The sequence below is a fragment of the Suncus etruscus genome, chromosome 3 (genome assembly GCF_024139225.1).
Source record: "Suncus etruscus isolate mSunEtr1 chromosome 3, mSunEtr1.pri.cur, whole genome shotgun sequence".
Classification (NCBI taxonomy): domain Eukaryota; kingdom Metazoa; phylum Chordata; class Mammalia; order Eulipotyphla; family Soricidae; genus Suncus; species Suncus etruscus.
In genome coordinates, this window is record NC_064850.1 from 142,919,285 (window position 1) to 142,936,840 (window position 17,556).

General features: G+C 34.4%; 1 non-coding gene across 1 annotated transcript; it reads left to right on the plus strand.

Annotated features, from left to right (window-relative positions):
• The first annotated feature begins 12,824 nt into the window (after positions 1-12,824).
• On the plus strand, positions 12,825-12,957 carry LOC126005108 (small nucleolar RNA SNORA51). Its single transcript, XR_007494285.1, has one exon. It is a non-coding gene; the product is annotated as a small nucleolar RNA SNORA51 (small nucleolar RNA).
• Positions 12,958-17,556: the final 4,599 nt, after the last annotated feature.

A 17,556-nucleotide genomic window follows, 5' to 3' on the forward strand; every position in this document is an offset into this window, starting at 1 on the left:
ATGATTTTATTATCAGTTTCTACTAGTATGTTCAGAGTAAATTCAGGACTATAGGGTTTTTACTTAGTCTTTCAATATCAAATCATTACAAACATGTTTGTAATCGTGGTGTTTAAATAAAAAATTTTAAAATAAAAAATAAAATAAGAAAATAAAAACAGAATGACAATAACAGGTAAAAAATAAATCTCTATCTCCTTTCTTCCTCTCTAACAGTTTTTAATTCAATCAAAAGTCAATACCACAAAGTGAGGGGACAAGAGATTTTAGGCTTAAATAAAAGAGTGTCATAACTGTGGATCCCAAAATTTAAGTTGAGTAAGGAAGGAAAGAATAAGACAAATAAAATCATCATGGCACTACTGATATTTGGGTTGTCTTAGTGGAAAGGGATAAAGATGTAAAAGAATATAGAGAGAGATAACAAAAAAGATTTTTGGTTGTGGTCAGATAATAGCAATCCTTAAAGCTGAGGTGATGGAATGTTAGTGTGGTGGATCCAGAGTTGTGAGCAGGATGATTGGACATAGAGGAGCAGAGCCAAGGTGTTGGAGAACTATCTCTGTAGATGTTAAAATTTCAAGATTATGACAGAATGTTGGATAAAAAGAAGGTAAGGCAGAAGTATAAACCCTGACCTTTAAGGACAGACACCTAGCAATGCTGAGAATGCAGCAATGAAGAGAATGAGTGCTAAATCCTGGAATTTTATATAAATAGGGCAGTGAAATATGTGTTCTGTAGCTCAACATTATGTCACATACAAAATTTGCTTATTCTAATTGCAGATTGTAGGAACATATCATAGTTTATTTATTCACCTACTACTGCTAGACATTTAGCTTCTTTTCAGCTTTTGATGGTTACAAGTATTCTTGTACAAGGCTGTTAGAAAGCATATATGCATTGCTATGAGCATATTTCTAGATTACAGAGTTTATTAAAATTTACAGACATTGCCCAAAGAAACTGCCTTTCCTTAAAGAAGTAGTATGCATTTACTCTACCATCAATAGTATAGAAAAATTCAAGCTCTTTTTATAGCAATCTTGAACTATTGCCAGTACCATGAAGTTAATTAGACTTTTCCTATTTTCCTAAAATATCACTTATAACATCTAATAATACTATCCTTAAATTCTTGAAATAGATCATTTATATTATATTTCTGTTAAATGACTACATTTTATTTACTAATATTTTATTAGTATTTATGCTTTAAAAGGTTTGAGTTGCTATGCACTTCTTTGTATGCAATATCCTTTTCTATTTTTGATCATGTCAGAATTATAAACAATACTCTGGAAGTTTTCCTTTTATGTTTAAGCTTTGGAATCACTTGAATAACGTTGAAGTAATTTGTTTCTTAAAGTCCAAGAAAAATTCCTCTGAAATTAGACCTGGTCCTTTCTTGGGGGAGCATTTGGAAAGTGGGAAACTTGAGTAAAGTGTTTCGCAACCTTCTTTTTGGTAATTAGTTGCGTTAAGTTTTCTATTTGATCTTCTAGTGTCTGTTTTTGTAACTTAAACAGTAAAACATTTTATTTCCTTCATTTCCTAGTGTGCATTTTCTTAGGGATAAGGAAAATTTACATTTTTTAAATTTTCTTCTAAATTTGTGGTTTGTAATCTTGATAATAAAAAATTTGTATCAATGCTTTCTTCACTTTTCCTGATAGGTTAGCTAACAGATTATTCATTACATTTGATATTTTTCTAAGAAATAACATCTTGATTTTAATTATAATTATACCAATTAATGTCTTTTGATCATTTAACTTCCATGTTCATTCTAAGACTTATTTCTGGTTTTTTGTTGGTGGTGTTTGTTTTCTAGTTTCTTAAATTTAGTGCTTAATTGACTAAATTTAATTCAATTTAATCTAGTGATTGAAAATTACATTAATATTTAATATTTTTCCTTTAAGTGTTGTTTTACTCTATATACCTTATAGTTTCAGATCTGATATCAAGGTCTTTAATCCATTTGGATTTTACCTTTGTACATGGTGTTAGCTGGGGGTCTGAGTTCGATTTTTTCAAGTGGCTAACCAGTTGTGCCAACACCACTTGTTGAATAGGCTTTCCTTGCTCCATTTAGGATTTCTTGCTCATTTATCAAAAAATAGGTGGTTATATGTCTGAGGAACCTTCTCTGAGTACTCAAGCCTATTCCACTGATCTGAGGGTCTGTCTTTATTCCAATACCATGCTGTTTTTATAACTTTTGCTTTGTAATACAGCTTAAAATTGGGGAAAGTAATGCCTCCCATATTCCTTTTCCCAAGGAGTGCTTTAGCTATTCGAGGTTGTTTATTGTGAAACAATAAACAGTAAATAAATAGTAATAAATAATAGTAAATAAATAGTAAATAGAGTGTGAAACACTCCAGGACATTGAGACTAAAGGCATCTTTAAGGAGGAGACAGCACTTTCCAAACAAGTGGAAGCAGAGATAAACAGATGGGACTATATTAAGCTGAGAAGCTTCTGCATCTCGAAGGAAATAGTGCCCAGAATACAAAGGCCACCCACTGAGTGGGAGAAATTATTCACCCAATACTCATCAAATAAAGGGCTAATATCCAAAATTTACAAGGTACTGACAAAACTATACAAGAAAAAAACAACTAACCCCATCAAAAAATGGGGAGAAGAAATGAACAGACACTTTGAAAAAGAAGAAAGGCAAATGGCCAAAAGGCACATGAAAAGATGCTCAACATCACTAATCGTCAGGGAGATGCAAATCAAAACTACTATGAGGTACCACCTCACGCCACTGAGATTGGCACACATCACAAAAAAGGAAAACAAGCAGTGCTGGCGGGGATGTGGAGAGAAAGGAACTCTTTTTCACTACTGGTGGGAATGCCGTCTAGTACAACCTTTATAGAAAGCGATATGGAGATTCCTTCACAAACTGGAAATTGAGCTTCCATACGATCCAGCTATACCACTCCTAGGAATATACCCGAGGAACACAAAAATACAATACAAAAATCCCTTCCTTATTCCTATATTCATTGCAGCACTATTTACAATAGCCAGACTCTGGAAACAACCAAGATGCCCTTCAACAGATGAGTGGCTAAAGAAACTGTGGTACATATACACAATGGAATACTATGCAGCCGTCAGGAGAGATGAAGTCATGAAATTTTCCTATACATGGATGTACATGGAATCTATTATGCTGAGTGAAGTAAGTCAGAGGGAGAGAGAAAGATGCAGAATGGTTTCACTCACCTATGGGTTTTAAGAAAAATGAAAGACATTTTTAACAGTATCTCAGAGACAAGAGAGATGAGGGCTGGTAGGTGCAGCTTATGACATGAAGCTCATCACATAGAGTGATGAGTGCAGTTGGAGAGATGACTACACTGAAAACTATCATAACAATGTGAATGAATGAGGGAAGTAGAAAGCCTGTCTCGAGTGCAGGTGTAGGGGGGTGGGGAGGAGGGAGATCTGGGAAATTGGTGGTGGGAATGTTGCACTGGTGAAGGGGGGTGTTCTTTACATGACTGTAATCATACAACTATAATCATGTTTGTAATCACGGTGTTTAAATAAAGATAATTATATTTAAAAAAAGGAAAAGAAAAATAAAGAGTTAATCTCAGATAAAAGTAATTTTCTGCTAATATATAAATATTGCAAAAGATATATATGTTTTGTCTTTGTTAAAACCCTTGTTGACTTTTATACAGTGAACATTTTTTAAATTGATTTAATAAAATAATGTTAATTTTTGAAAAAAAAGTGTTGTTTTGCTTATAACTTATTAGTGATTTGTGAGAAGACACTTCACTTACGTACTTTAAAATTGGAATTTTATTTTGTTTTAAAGTGGAGAATATGAGGCAAAGGGTGTTAAAATCCTTGCCCAATAGTGGTTAATTTTTTGATCAATTAATTTTAGAAAGAAATAATGAAAGTTTAAAGAATGAATTTGCTACCAAATAAAGTCTGTGCTAGATGACTAATTTACAAATAGGTGAAAATAAGATAGAGAAAATCAAGTTTATTTGTACCTTTGTCATATTATTAATAGGCTATAAATTTTAATAGCAAGACTTTATATTTTTATACAAAAACTTTTATGGGGCCAGGATAGTGGTTCAACTGTAGGGCATTTGCTGTGCACACGACTAACCTAGGATGCGCCCCCAAGTCAGGAGTGATTTCTGAGCGCATAATCAGGAATAACCCCTGAGCGTCACCACGTGTGGCCCAAAAACTAAAAACTAATAATAAAAATAAAAGCTTTTATGCAAAATTAGAGTGACACACATTATAGTAACTATTAGTTTTTCTTTCCCAAGTTTTCTAAATTTGTATGAAATAAAGTATATTACTGGGGCTGGGGTATTTGCCTTGAATACAGCCAACCCAGATTTTATCCCTGGCATCCCATATGTTGCCACAAGCCCACCAGAAGTGATGGAACTTGTAATCAAATAATGTAAATTGAAATATTTTCCCACCAAGTGCCTGAAATTAATACTCAGTGTTGTTGAGGTGAGAATGAATGAATAAACTTCTTTCTTTGAGGAATGTTTTGTATCACATCTGAAGGGCAATTGTGAGAGATATTTAAATATTACAGTTTCTATCCTTGGTTTAATCATTTCACCTTAGTGAAGTTACACAAAAGAACTAATAAGAGTTTTTATATGTGATTTTTATTGTTGCATTTTTTTAAATAGAAAAAGCAATGAAAGCATGAAACATAGTAGTTTAATAGATCGTTTCAATATATTTTAGATATGATTGCTTGTATAATTACAAAAAGATCTATTAAGTCAATATTTAAAAAGTCAACATAACTCAATTAAAAATGGGTAAAATTTCTGATTAAAGTTTTCCAAAAGAAGATATTCATATGCATAAAGCATATTAAAATGTGTTCAATATTAATCATAAGTGAAATATGAAGTTAGAACTGCAAGAAAAAACCACTACATATGCGTATGAATGGCAAGCTTAAAAATAAATAATACAGGGTCGGACATATAGCACAGCGGTAAGGCATTTGCTTTGCATGGAGAAGGATGGTGGTTTGAATCCCAGCATCCCATATGGTCCCCCGAGCCTGCCAGGGAGATTTCTGAGCGCGGAGCCAGGAGTAACCCCTGAGCACTGCTGGTGTGACCCAAAACCCAAAAATAAATAAATAAATAAATAAATAAATAAAATAAACAATACTACTAAAATTTGACGAGGATGTCAAACAACAGGGTGGCATGGCTAATAGGGATTTCTATTTCTATCTCTTTGTAAGCTTTTTACAGTATCTACTAGTGATGGTCAATAATCTCACAACTCTCTGGTTTCTTTGAGTTCATTGAGGATCTTCCATATTGCTAGTCTAAAGTCCTTATCTAAGGTTGATTAGTTGGTTGGTCATTATCTGGTCATCATGATTGTCATCTTTATTCTCTATGTCTGATGCTGGCCTGCGTTGTTTCCCCATTGTCACACTTGTATTGTGTTTTTTTTCTACGTGTTGTGGTGGTATTCATTGACTATATGATGCAGGCAGCACACTCATCTGGCTCTGCCCTTTCTGGATGGGCTGACTTGAAATGAACAGACACTTTGACAAAGAAGAAATACAAATGGCCAAAAGACACATGAAAAAATGCTCCACATCACTAATCATCAGGGAGATGCAAATCAAAACAATGATGAGATACCACCTCACACCACAGAGAATGGCACACATCACAAAGAATGAGAATAAACAGTGTTGGCGGGGATGTGGAGAGAAAGGAACTCTTATCCACTGCTGGTGGGAATGCCGTCTAGTTCAACCTTTATGGAAAGCAATATGAAGATTCTTCCAAAAACTGGAAATCGAGCTCCCATACGATCCAGCTATACCACTTCTAGGAATATACCCTAGGAACACAAAAATACAATACAAAAACCCCTTCCTTACACCTATATTCATTGCAGCACTATTTATCATAGCAAGACTCTGGAAACAACCCAGATGCCCTTCAACAGACGAATGGCTAAAGAAACTTTGGTACATATACACAATGGAATATTATGCAGCTGTCATGAGAGATGAAGTCATGAAATTTTCCTATACATGGATGTACACGGAATCTATTATGCTGAGTGAAATAAGTCATAGAGAGAGAAAAACGCAGAATTGTCTCACTCATCTATGGGTTTTAAGAAAAATGAAAGACATTCTTGCAATAATAATTTTCAGACACAAAAGAGAAAAGAGCTGGAAGTTCCAGCTCACCTCAGGAAGCTCACCACAAAGAGTGATGAGTTTAGTTAGAGAAATAACTACATTTTGAACTGTCCTAATAATGAGAATGTATGAGGGAAATGGAGAGCCTGTTTAGAGTACAGGCGGGGGTCGGTTGGGGAGGAGGGAGACTTGGGACATTGGTGATGGGAATGTTGCACTGGTGATGGGTGGTGTTCTTTACATGACTGAAATCCAAACACAATCATGTATGTAATCAAGGTGTTTAAATAAAAAAAAAAATGAATCAGCCGAGTCTGGGCAAAGTCTAGTGACTTGCCTAGGGGAAAAAAATAATCTCACAACTCCACTCTCAGTGTATATATACTACAGCAATTCATACACATGTGCAGAAACACTCTGCTATATTAATTCTAACAACTCTGAGTTATAAACAACTTGTATATTCATCGTTGGTAGAATGAACCCTGTCCTACTATAGTGAAATAAAATAAACTACTACATGATGTCACATGTATATCACATAGATGAAGTCACAGGTATAAAGTTGAAGAAATACACAAACATTAATTTAATTTATATAAAGTTTGGAAACAGAATTAACTGATGATGAGAGAAATCAAGAAAGTGATTATCTGCTGGAAATAATGACTAAAAAGACTATAGGGATACTTCTGAAACTTGAGTGAGTGTTTTTATAATCCTAGGCTTGGATATGATACCAAAACTGGTCAAGCTTAAGGTTGTGAATTAAGGAAGTTTTGTGTGTGAGTGTATGGATTGTCTGTTCCATGTGTGACTCCCATGAGATGTATTGTGTGACCTGAAGCCGAATCATAAAAATATATGTCTACAAAGTTTGAAGAAAATTTATCTATCTAAAAGATTTGTATTACAATGTTTATATTCTTTTCTGATGATTGCAGAAAAACATAGATATTTAATAACTCAAGAAGTGTATGAATTCTGTGCTCTGTTTAATAGAGCTCCTTTAAAATACTTTTTCAAATAGATATGATTCAGGATCTCTCTATATACGCTTATATAAGTACATTTATATCCCTATAAAAAGCTACAGATAAGTAAAAGGTAAAAATCAAAACACAATCATAAATAAGTATCAGATGTTTCTAATATATTTTACTTAAAAATAAAATAAAACTTCTAAAAATAATATTAGAATGAAATTAATTCTGGGAAAAGAAATTAGCATTATGGGATTGTGAAAGTAACTCAAGCAGTAGAAAATATGCTAAGCATGTCCAAGTATCTGGGTAAACCCACTATCACAAGGCTCTCTGGCCAATCAGCATAACAACAGCAAAAAGGAAAAGAAATAAAATGAAAAGAAAATTTCACTAAAGTAATTTTATCTCAGGCAGTTTTTGTCTATATGTAAATAAAAGAATTTGGCAGAAAGAAATTATTTAAAATAAAATTGCCACAGAAAACTTTGTCTTTATTGTCATACAGGAAAACCAAGGAAAGAAGTTCTAATCATATTACAAGATTGAGTTCGCTTAAGTCAAACTAGTACTGTATACATATGGCATTTTATCAAATTTTCACAGCCCTAACAGGTACTGAGAGATTGTGCAGTGGGTAGTGTGTTTGCCTTGTGTGCAGCCAGCCCATGTTCAAAGTCAGCACCAAATATGGTGCCCCCAAGCCCCACAAAATAACTAGGGATAAGCCCAGGGCACAGCCAAGTGTGGCTCAAAAACAAATAAAATAATTATTTCATACTCAATCATAAAGCTAAAAAATTACTAAATGTAAATTATAGCTGAAATACGACTCCATTGGTAATAGAGCACATGCCTATTATGTGGGTTCATATCTTCTGCACCATGAAATGTTTTCTTAATGGCCCCTAAGCATTGCTAGGCAGAGTACTTATTGGTGATTCCCCCAATTGTTTATATATATATGTACATATAATTTCTTTATAGATGTATATATTATGCCTTTCTTTAAGACAGGCATTGTATTTCTTTCTTTATCATTGTCATGGTAGTTGTTAATATATTATATATATTTTATATATATAATTATATGTAACTGCACTTATCACTCTTCATGATAAGCTTCATATTTGGGGCTGGTCCTTCAGGTCCTCATCTCTATTGTTTCTGGGTATTATTATACTGTCTTTGATTTTTCTTATCCCCCACATATGAGTGAGACTATTCTGTGTTTCTCTCTCTCTCTCTCTCTCTCTCTCTCTCTCTCTCTCTCTCTCTCTCTCTCTCTCTGACTTACTTCACTCAATGTAATAGTCTTCATATCCATTCATGTATATGCAAATTTCGTGACTTCATTTTTTCTAACAGCTGCATAGCATCCCATTGTATAGATGTACCATGGTTTCTTTAGTCACTCATCTGTCGTCGGGCATCTGAGTTGTTTCCAGATTTTGGCTATTGTAAATAATGCTGCTATGAACATAAGAGTGCAGAGGGCGTTATTGTATTGTGTCTTTGTGGTCCTAGAACATATCTCTAAGTGTGGTACTGATGGATCATATGGGAGTTCAATTTTCAGTTTTTGAATAATATTTATAGTTTTCTCAAAAGGCTGAAATAGAGAAAATTCCTACCAGCAGTGAAGGAAAGTTCCTTTCTTCCCACAAACCCTTCACCAGTGGTTATTCTTTGTGATGTGTGCCATTCTCTGTGGCTTGGGATGATATCTCATTGTTGTTTTAATTTGCATCTCCCTGATGATTAGTAATGTGGAGCATTTCTTTTCATGTGCCTTTTGGCCATATGTATTTTATCTCTGAAGAAATGTCAGTTTATTTTTTCTTATTTTTTGATGGGTTAGATGTTTTTTTCTTGTTAAGTTCTGTCAATACTTTGTATATCTTGCATATTAGCCTCTTATCTAATTTGTTTTGGTTGAATAGTTTCTCCCATTTTCTGGGGGAACTTTTGAATTCTAGTCAGTTTCTTTTGAAGTGCAAAAGATTCTGTTTGATATAGTCTCTGCTTCCACTTATTTGAACAGTAGTGTTTCCTCCTTGAAGATGCCTTTAGTCTCAATGTCATGGAATGTGTTACCAACGTGTTCTTCTCTGTACTTTATGGTTCCAGGTCTGATATTAAAGTCTTTAATCCATTTGGATTTGACCTTTGTGCATGGTGTTAGATAGGGATCTTTTTTTTTTGCTTTTTTGCATGAGTCTGAGCTGTTGTACTAGCACCACTTATTGAAGAGGATTTCCTTGCTCCATTTTGTGTTTGTAAACATCAATTGATTGTATGTCTGAGGGTCATTCTCTAAATACTAAAGTCTATTCCATTGATCTGAGGGTCTGTCTTTATTCCAATACTATGCTGTTTTAATGAACAATGCCACATGGTACTAATGGTGCCTAGGGGGGTAAAAATAACAAGCTAAACAACCCTAATAACCTGGTTCTAACATTAACTCTGAACAATAGAAAAGCTAATTACTAGAATTTTGTACTAAATAGATCCAAAAATAGAAAGGGGAAAACTACTGCTTCATAAGAAGATAGAAAATAAGGGTTATACCTATTAAGGAAATACAGCTAAAGAAATAGTCAAAGGAAATATACATGTCCCCTTTAAGTCTTTTGACTGGGAAGGGGATAAAATACGGAGCACAGCTTCAGCTTGTGATATGGTCTGTGGAGTCTAAAAAAAATGGCTCCCAATAGTCACATAACAGGAAATTTCCTCAAGCTGGGGGCTTCTCAGAAACCAAATCTGGTACTGAGCAACAGTCAATAGTGAAGGCAGGTTGGGGGAAAGAGGCCACTGAGAGCAAATCAGCAGCAGAAGTAGTGACAACTTCTTTGCTTACTGAGGCAACGTGGACTGGGAATCTATCTTTTCACTTTGGGGGCATGTTGGCAGTTGGCTGAGATGGGGGAATGTTCTGCTTCCTGAGGAATTAAAAACTGAGGGTATAGGGTCAAATGGGAGAAAATAATAGAACAGAGCTGAGAGAGTGAAGATCTAAAAAAGAATTTGTAAAGTGTTAAGTGGAGGGGTCAGGACAATACACAATATAAAGAGACATTAAGTATATTAAAAACGAACATTAGACAGACATAGAAGTGAACAACACATACACTCAGATGCACTCATAGAAAAACACTGAGGATCAAGCCATGGATTATAGTTGAAAAGTTGATCCAGGTGAAAAGGGACAGAACACTTAAAAAATATAAAGCTGGCAAGTCAGATTTGTAGGCAAATCATGATTGGTGAGGGTGAACTTTATTGAAGAAAGGTTTTGTAGATTAGATTGTGTATAAAGAAAAAAATCATAATGTTCAAGTCTAAAAACTAAGTGATATGGTAATGAGCACTATAAAAGGCGTCTACACCATGAACTATTGTCTAGAGGGTCTTGAGAATTCAGGTTCCTTTCCTAATATAAATCTAAAATCATGAACATAATGATATAATGGTGAACTACCTGAAATTGAAAACATATTACAATAACATACTCAATGAATTAATAGCAGGAGTTTTTGGCATGCAGTTGCATATTCCATTATTATCTGTGGACATAAACATTAAATTATTTTATCAGGAATAATACAGTAGAAAATGAATTGATTAGAATTTTTGTCAGGACATTATTTGGTGAGCACTGCCTTCTGTCTATAATATAGTATAGATTGCAATGTGGAACTGGTGTGACCAACCTATACCTCCAAGTACCACTGTGGACAAAAGAATAAAGAAGTTATTGTAGATATAGTAATATTAAGACATTAAAAATCTTATAGAGAGCACTGTATTGGGAGTCCATGGCTTCCAAATGCATCTGCACCCGTTTCTGTGCATAAAAACATTAAAACATTATTATAGACATCAATAAAGAGTAGTTGATTGGACACCTGCTCAATCTAAGCAGCTGTATTTGTTTTTGATGGGAGAGTTTAGTCCATTGACATTCAAGGAAACTAATGACAGAAAGAGCTGTTGTGCCATTATTATTGTGTAGGGATGTTGTTATAATTAGGGGTTTGGTTTGTGTAATTGCTCTTTGAGTAGTTCATTTAGGATTGGTTTGATTATAACAAATATTGCAAGTACTTCTTTGAGAATGTTTTTACCTTCCCTCCCATGTATATAAGAGTTTTACTGGGTAGTGGACTCCAGGTTGAAATTTTCTTTCATTCACTAGTTTGAATATATGTCATTCCACTCTTTTTTTTTTTAGCCTAGATTGTTTCAAATGGAAGATCTGGTTTGATTCTTACATTGTTGCCTTTATACTTGAGGGTTTTTTCTCCCTTACTGCTTTAAAGAGTTGATCTTTCTCTTGTTTTTTTGCCATTTGGATTACTAAATGTCTTGGTGTTATTCTATTAGGGTCTATTTTGTTTAGCACTCTTTTTGCCTCTTGGATTTGTAGCAAAACCTCTTTCCAAGGCTGGGTAAATTCTCTGCTATTATCTCCCTCACTACTTGTTCTTCCCTTTCCTATTTTCTTCCTTGTCTGGAATTTCTATAATTTGGAGAATATTTCTCTTGTCTTTGTTCATTAAGGGACTTACATTTTCTTCCAGGGCTTTGTCTCCTTTCTTTTTAGACTTCTTTATCCCGACTGGCTTGTAATTTGTCTTCAACTTCATCTATACTATTCTACACCTGTGTAATTATATTATGGCTTACTAACATGTTTTTTAGTTTCTTCACTTCCATTTGTATGGATTATCTCATCTTCTGAAAGTTTTTCTTTGAGTTGGTTGAATTATTCATTTATAGATTTCCTAAATTCACAGGCTAGTGACTCTTTAATCTCCATTGCTAAATCATTAAATGTTGATTTTAGATCTTTATCTATAAGGTTCAGCTGTGGGTGGGCTTTGAGATTTGCCAAGATTTCTCTCCGTACCCCCCCACAGTAGATGTCTTCTTTAGCTTCCTCATTGATCTTTGCATTTAGTGGTTTGGAGTGCTGGAGTATCAGGGTGTTTAAGAAAGTGATCTATTGAATTGTTTGTGTGAAATGTAGCTCGAGGTATAACTTCTTAGAGGTTATTATTCTAAACTAGCAAGGTTGTCTAAGTATAGTAAAAATAAATATAAAAATATTGCATACTAACTTATTGATTTGTTCAGCTGGTTTTTGAGCTGTATATTTTCTAAGAGAAAGAAGTGCTAGATCCAATCTTTCAGGAAGTCTATGATATAAATTGGAATCTCTTCAGTTTGGGAAAAGGAGAGTTGATGGGAAGCAGTGGTGTTTCAGTAATGGCACTAGAACCGAAGCAAGCTGAGGGAAGGCTGGGAAAGAGGTCTGGTCCCATTTGCGCTTGGTGGAGGGCATTAGGACGTAGTTTCCCTGCTCCTGCCAGACACAGGCCTGACTGTGCCCAGGTCCAAGCAGTGGCTTGGGACCCAGAAGAGGCTGATAAAACACCCAAAAAAGACAGCCTTGTTTGCGTTTGTTGGAAGGAATTAAGACATGAGGTTCCCTATTACCTCCCGGACCCAAAACTGGCTGGCCCCAAAGGGCAGATGAACAGTGATGTCACTGGAACCTAAAAGGAGACCGAGGGAAAGCTCGAAAGCAGAAAAGACTCGAAAGCAGAAAAGGCCTCTCCCAATGCTTACCATAGGCTGTTTTCTTTACACTGACTGTATAGGAAGAGGAGGTACAGTAAATGCACCCCATATACACCTCAACCCAGGCCCTTTGCCTGGTTTGTATTGTGAATGGGGGGACAAAAAATAAAGTTATTGATAAATTCATAGAAATAATAGAGTAAACTTTAGGGTTAAGCTGCATTCTATTAAAAAAGGAAATTGATAGTTCTTTTTCATATTGTTATGAATATTTATTTGAAAACAGTTTGCACTCAAACTAAATAAAAATATGTAATTTTTAATCTTGGAGTAACTAATTTTATCTTGGACTCACTACATTGGGAAATTAATTTGGTTTTTAAAATTTTTTTCAATAAAATATTTTCTCTGATGTGAATAAAAAGATAGGATTAGGGTTAGAATTTCAATGAGAGAAGAATGAGAGAGCTGCTCACAGTAGGTCCACATCTTTATGGCATACACTAGACTTAAGCTGAACACTTGTGTTTATTCTCTGGAAGTAGCCAGCTCCAGGCTCTCACAATTTTTGTCAGGTTTTTATCTTATAGTTTATCTGTTTCACATATTTTTGGTAGCTGTGAAACATGTATCTCTGTAGATCTACATGTTTAGCAATATAGCCAGCTAATTATCCAGCATCCATCCACTTATTTATCCTATCCCAATGCTAAACTTACTCAACATAATACTTATTGATTTAGTATATAAGATTATTGTCACTTCCGTTATGGACAAGCTAAAGATGACAATTGTCAGTTTTGTTTTGTTTTGCTTTTTTTTTATATTTTATTTGACAGTTCTTTATGTATTGTTGTGGTGTTTCACCTTCTTTTTCCCCTTCGTCTCTCAAACCAAGGATGAAAGCCTCTAGAAGGACTCCGCCCATTTCCGAATTCTTTTTTTCTTTTTTTTCCTCCAGGTTATTACTTTTCTCTTCTTCAAACAAAACCGCATAACTTGAACTATCTAGTCCCACCTCCCAATTGGGGGGGGGAATAAGGGAGGTACCAAGCCAAATAGGTGTAAGACCACTAAGTAGTAAGCTAGGCACAGAGGGGACCACTTATTCTAGCAGCCCCGGGGGTAAGGGAAAAGGATATGGGAAGGACAGGAACGGAGGTGGAGGGAGGACAATTCGGTGATGGGAACTCCCCTGATTTTATGTTAATATGTACCTAAAATATTATTGTCAACGATATGTAAGCCACTATGATTAAAATAAAAATTATATTTAATAAAAATGAGAATTTTTTAAGGTGGGAGTAGATATTACTATCAAAAAGAAAAAGTTAAAATAAAATAATGTCATTTGAAATGATCATATGGTCTACACACACCCAATTTAATGATCATTTAGTTGTAAATAATAAGAAGCTTAAAAGCATCAGTTAGGAGACTAATATTTCTAAAGTAAGTAACTATATTTTGTTTCCCAGCAACTTCTGGCTAAATAATAACATGATGAGATGACTGTATTTACAATAACAAAAAATTGTTAGAATGTGTGGGAATAAATGAGAAAACTAGTTTGTTGAGATATTAAAACTTTGAATAAGTAGATATGCATATCAAATTTCTGAAAATTGTAAGCATGTCAATTATTCCTATTTGAGCATATTGTTTAAATGATCAAATATAAATTCTTAAGCACTTTTACTAAAATGTGAACAATTTAAGTTAAGTGATATTAGGAATATAAACAAGTAAGAGTTTAAATACTTCTTAAAAAGCTTTAAAAAGGGACCAGAACCAGTACAGCAGGTAGGGCATTTGCCCTTTATGCAGTCAACCTGGGTTCAATTGCTTGTATCCCAAATAGTTCCCCTTGCTCACCAGAAGTGATTCCTAAGTGCAGGGCAAGGAGTAAGTAACTCCTGAGCATCCTGGATGTGGCTCCAAAACAAAAAGGACAAACAAAAGGCTGGTTAAGTGCAAGAACTTTAAAGATGCTTATACTTTTCCCCAAATCATTATATTTCTAACAATCAATTTTAATAAAGTAATTTTATTATTGATATCTATTATTATTGACATATATTAAATATACATATAAACTTTTATTATTAAACATTAATACTGCATTACTTCCAATATTAAAAATTGGACTCATTAAATGCCTTCTACTATATTGCAAAAGATACAAATAAATTATTATTTATCCATATGATAGATGCTAGATAGTCACTAAATACTAAGTTTATGAAAATGCCATTATTTATGAGTTGGGATAAAGCTTCTATATGAGAAATAAACAAAACATAAAAAAATATCTTTAATATAATTCCAATTGTTAAAATTTTCCAGGGTGGTGGAATTATAGGTGATTTCTTTTTCCTTCTGCTCACAGTTTTTGGTAGATAATGGTATAAGGACAATAAGTATATTACTATTTAAATAAATATAAGGCCTAAATAGAGTACTGAAGATCAACAGTAATCTACATAGATTTTCATAAAATGTTTTTGCTTCTGAGATCAAATGAGAAAGGACTGTTTATAAATGAAAATCCCCTTGTCAATACATCTCTATATTTTAGTATGCTGGCTCCAACTTTTGTATTTTTAATAAGATTTTATATCTTTCATGGTCCAGAAACTGCTGGATCATTTAGAGACCATCCTGCAGTGTTTATGGCAGCACAGTTGGTTGCCATGGAAAAAACTAAATCCCTGATCCCACAACAAAAATGGATTTGAAGAAGTTGATTTGGCCTACTTCAGAGCCTCTTTGAATCCTGTGAGTTAGGAGCTTCCAATTTTCTTGAGCTGCTAAAATCTTGTTTAATTGTTAGCAACATAAAACTGCTTTTTTTATTTTAAAGAAAAGAATTTTTAAAAGACTAATTTTTTAATTTTATTATTTTTTAAATTTTTGTCATTTTTAAAGACAATTTTTAATTTCTTTAAATTAAAATTTTATTTTTCAATTTTGTTTGTAACCCATGATTAAAAAAAGTTCTAATGTGTTTTAAACCATATACGATTTGTTGTATATACAGTCTTCTAGTTTAGGTACAATTTATAAAAATTAGTTATATGTGCATTTTTGCAGTTAAATTTTTCATTGAATCAAATAATAAAAACAAGTAAACTCTATCACCTAAATCTATGTCTAAAATGATAGTAAATGATAACTAATAGTAAAATCCTTTATATTGATAACTTCATGAAAGTTGAAAAGACCATTTATAGTGTGATCTTGTCGCTGATTACACAATTTAACTCTATTATGATTCGAAAGAGGGACTAATAATAAATAAGCAGGGCCCAGGAGAAAGTACAACAGTTCAGGTGCATGTCTTGCATTTGCCTGAACCAGGTCCATACCCTGGCACTACCAGTTGTGGCCTTGGAGACCTCTAAGCTCCACTAGAGTGGCCTGGGGAATCCTCAGCACCATAGAACTTGAGTAGCAGCACATTCTCTGCCCCTCATATTGAACTACAGGCTATTTGGCCAATGGTTTTCAAGAGTGGCCTGGAGATTTATACAAACTTCCTTGGATACCCCCTCCATGTACAAACTGAGACTACTTATAACAAAGTGGAATGCTGTGTCACAAAATTCAGAAGACAGCAAATATGGGGCATGGAGGTATATTACATGTTGAACTGAGTTCTTCGAGTATCCTTATCTCAAGAACCTGAGGTTACCTTATTTGGATAATAAAGAATTATTGTAGATATAATTAGTTAATGGAAGTTACATGGGTCAGGTGTATTTCTGTCCAAAATGACTGTTGTCTTTTAAAGAGGAGGATATTAGAACCCAGATGCTTCCCAGGTGTATGCCATATGATGAATGCAGAGTCTTTGGTAATACATCTGCAAGCCATGGAATGCCAGAGATTGCCAGAAAACCACCAGATGCTAAGAGAAAGGTATGAACATATTATCCCTAATAGCTCTCAGAGGAACAACTTCATAACAGTGTTGGTTACTATCCCTAGTTTGCAGCATGTTATTGCAGTTAAATACACAAGCTGCTTATGACATCACCTGAGAACTGCCAGGACCAAAGCCAAAGCACACTCAGTACTCAGAATAGCACAGAAGAAGCTTAGAACACTTGCCTTGCATGTGAATGGTTACAAATTCAAGTACTCGGTGTCCACATATGCTGAGCCTAGTTCTGATAGCTTTGCCACTTGTGATTCCTGGCACCACAGAGATTGCTTGCACACTGAGGCCAAGAGTGGGTAAGCACTACAAAAGGGCATGACCCTTAGCAAGAACTATACCTCAAAATATGTGCCAGCACCATGGCCCATCAAAGTGGGGTCCCTGGCAAGAAACTGCAGCCATAATTTATTTGTGTGCTTCAAACAAAGTGTGGGTAAGCACATGTGCAGACACCACTACAAACATTGGTGAGCATCAGTACTAGGCATTGCAAATACAGCATCAATAATAAATGAAACAGGGAGAAGGGAGAGAATTAAATAAAGTAACAAGCATTCAAAACACCCCCCTTTCAAATGGCTAAGTAATAACTCCTTGACTCTTCCTTTACTTAAGAATAATCCAATAATATGGAGATCATACACCATCATCTCTACTGGTGCCTAAGTATATCTGTAATTTTGAGTCAGACTACAATGAGAAAGAGAGAAGGGACTACTAACCAGTGCTGTCATACTCACTAGTCAATACGATTAACCGCACAGAATCTAGGAGTAGCTTCAGAGTAAAATATATTCAGACAAAGGTAGAAGAGGTACTA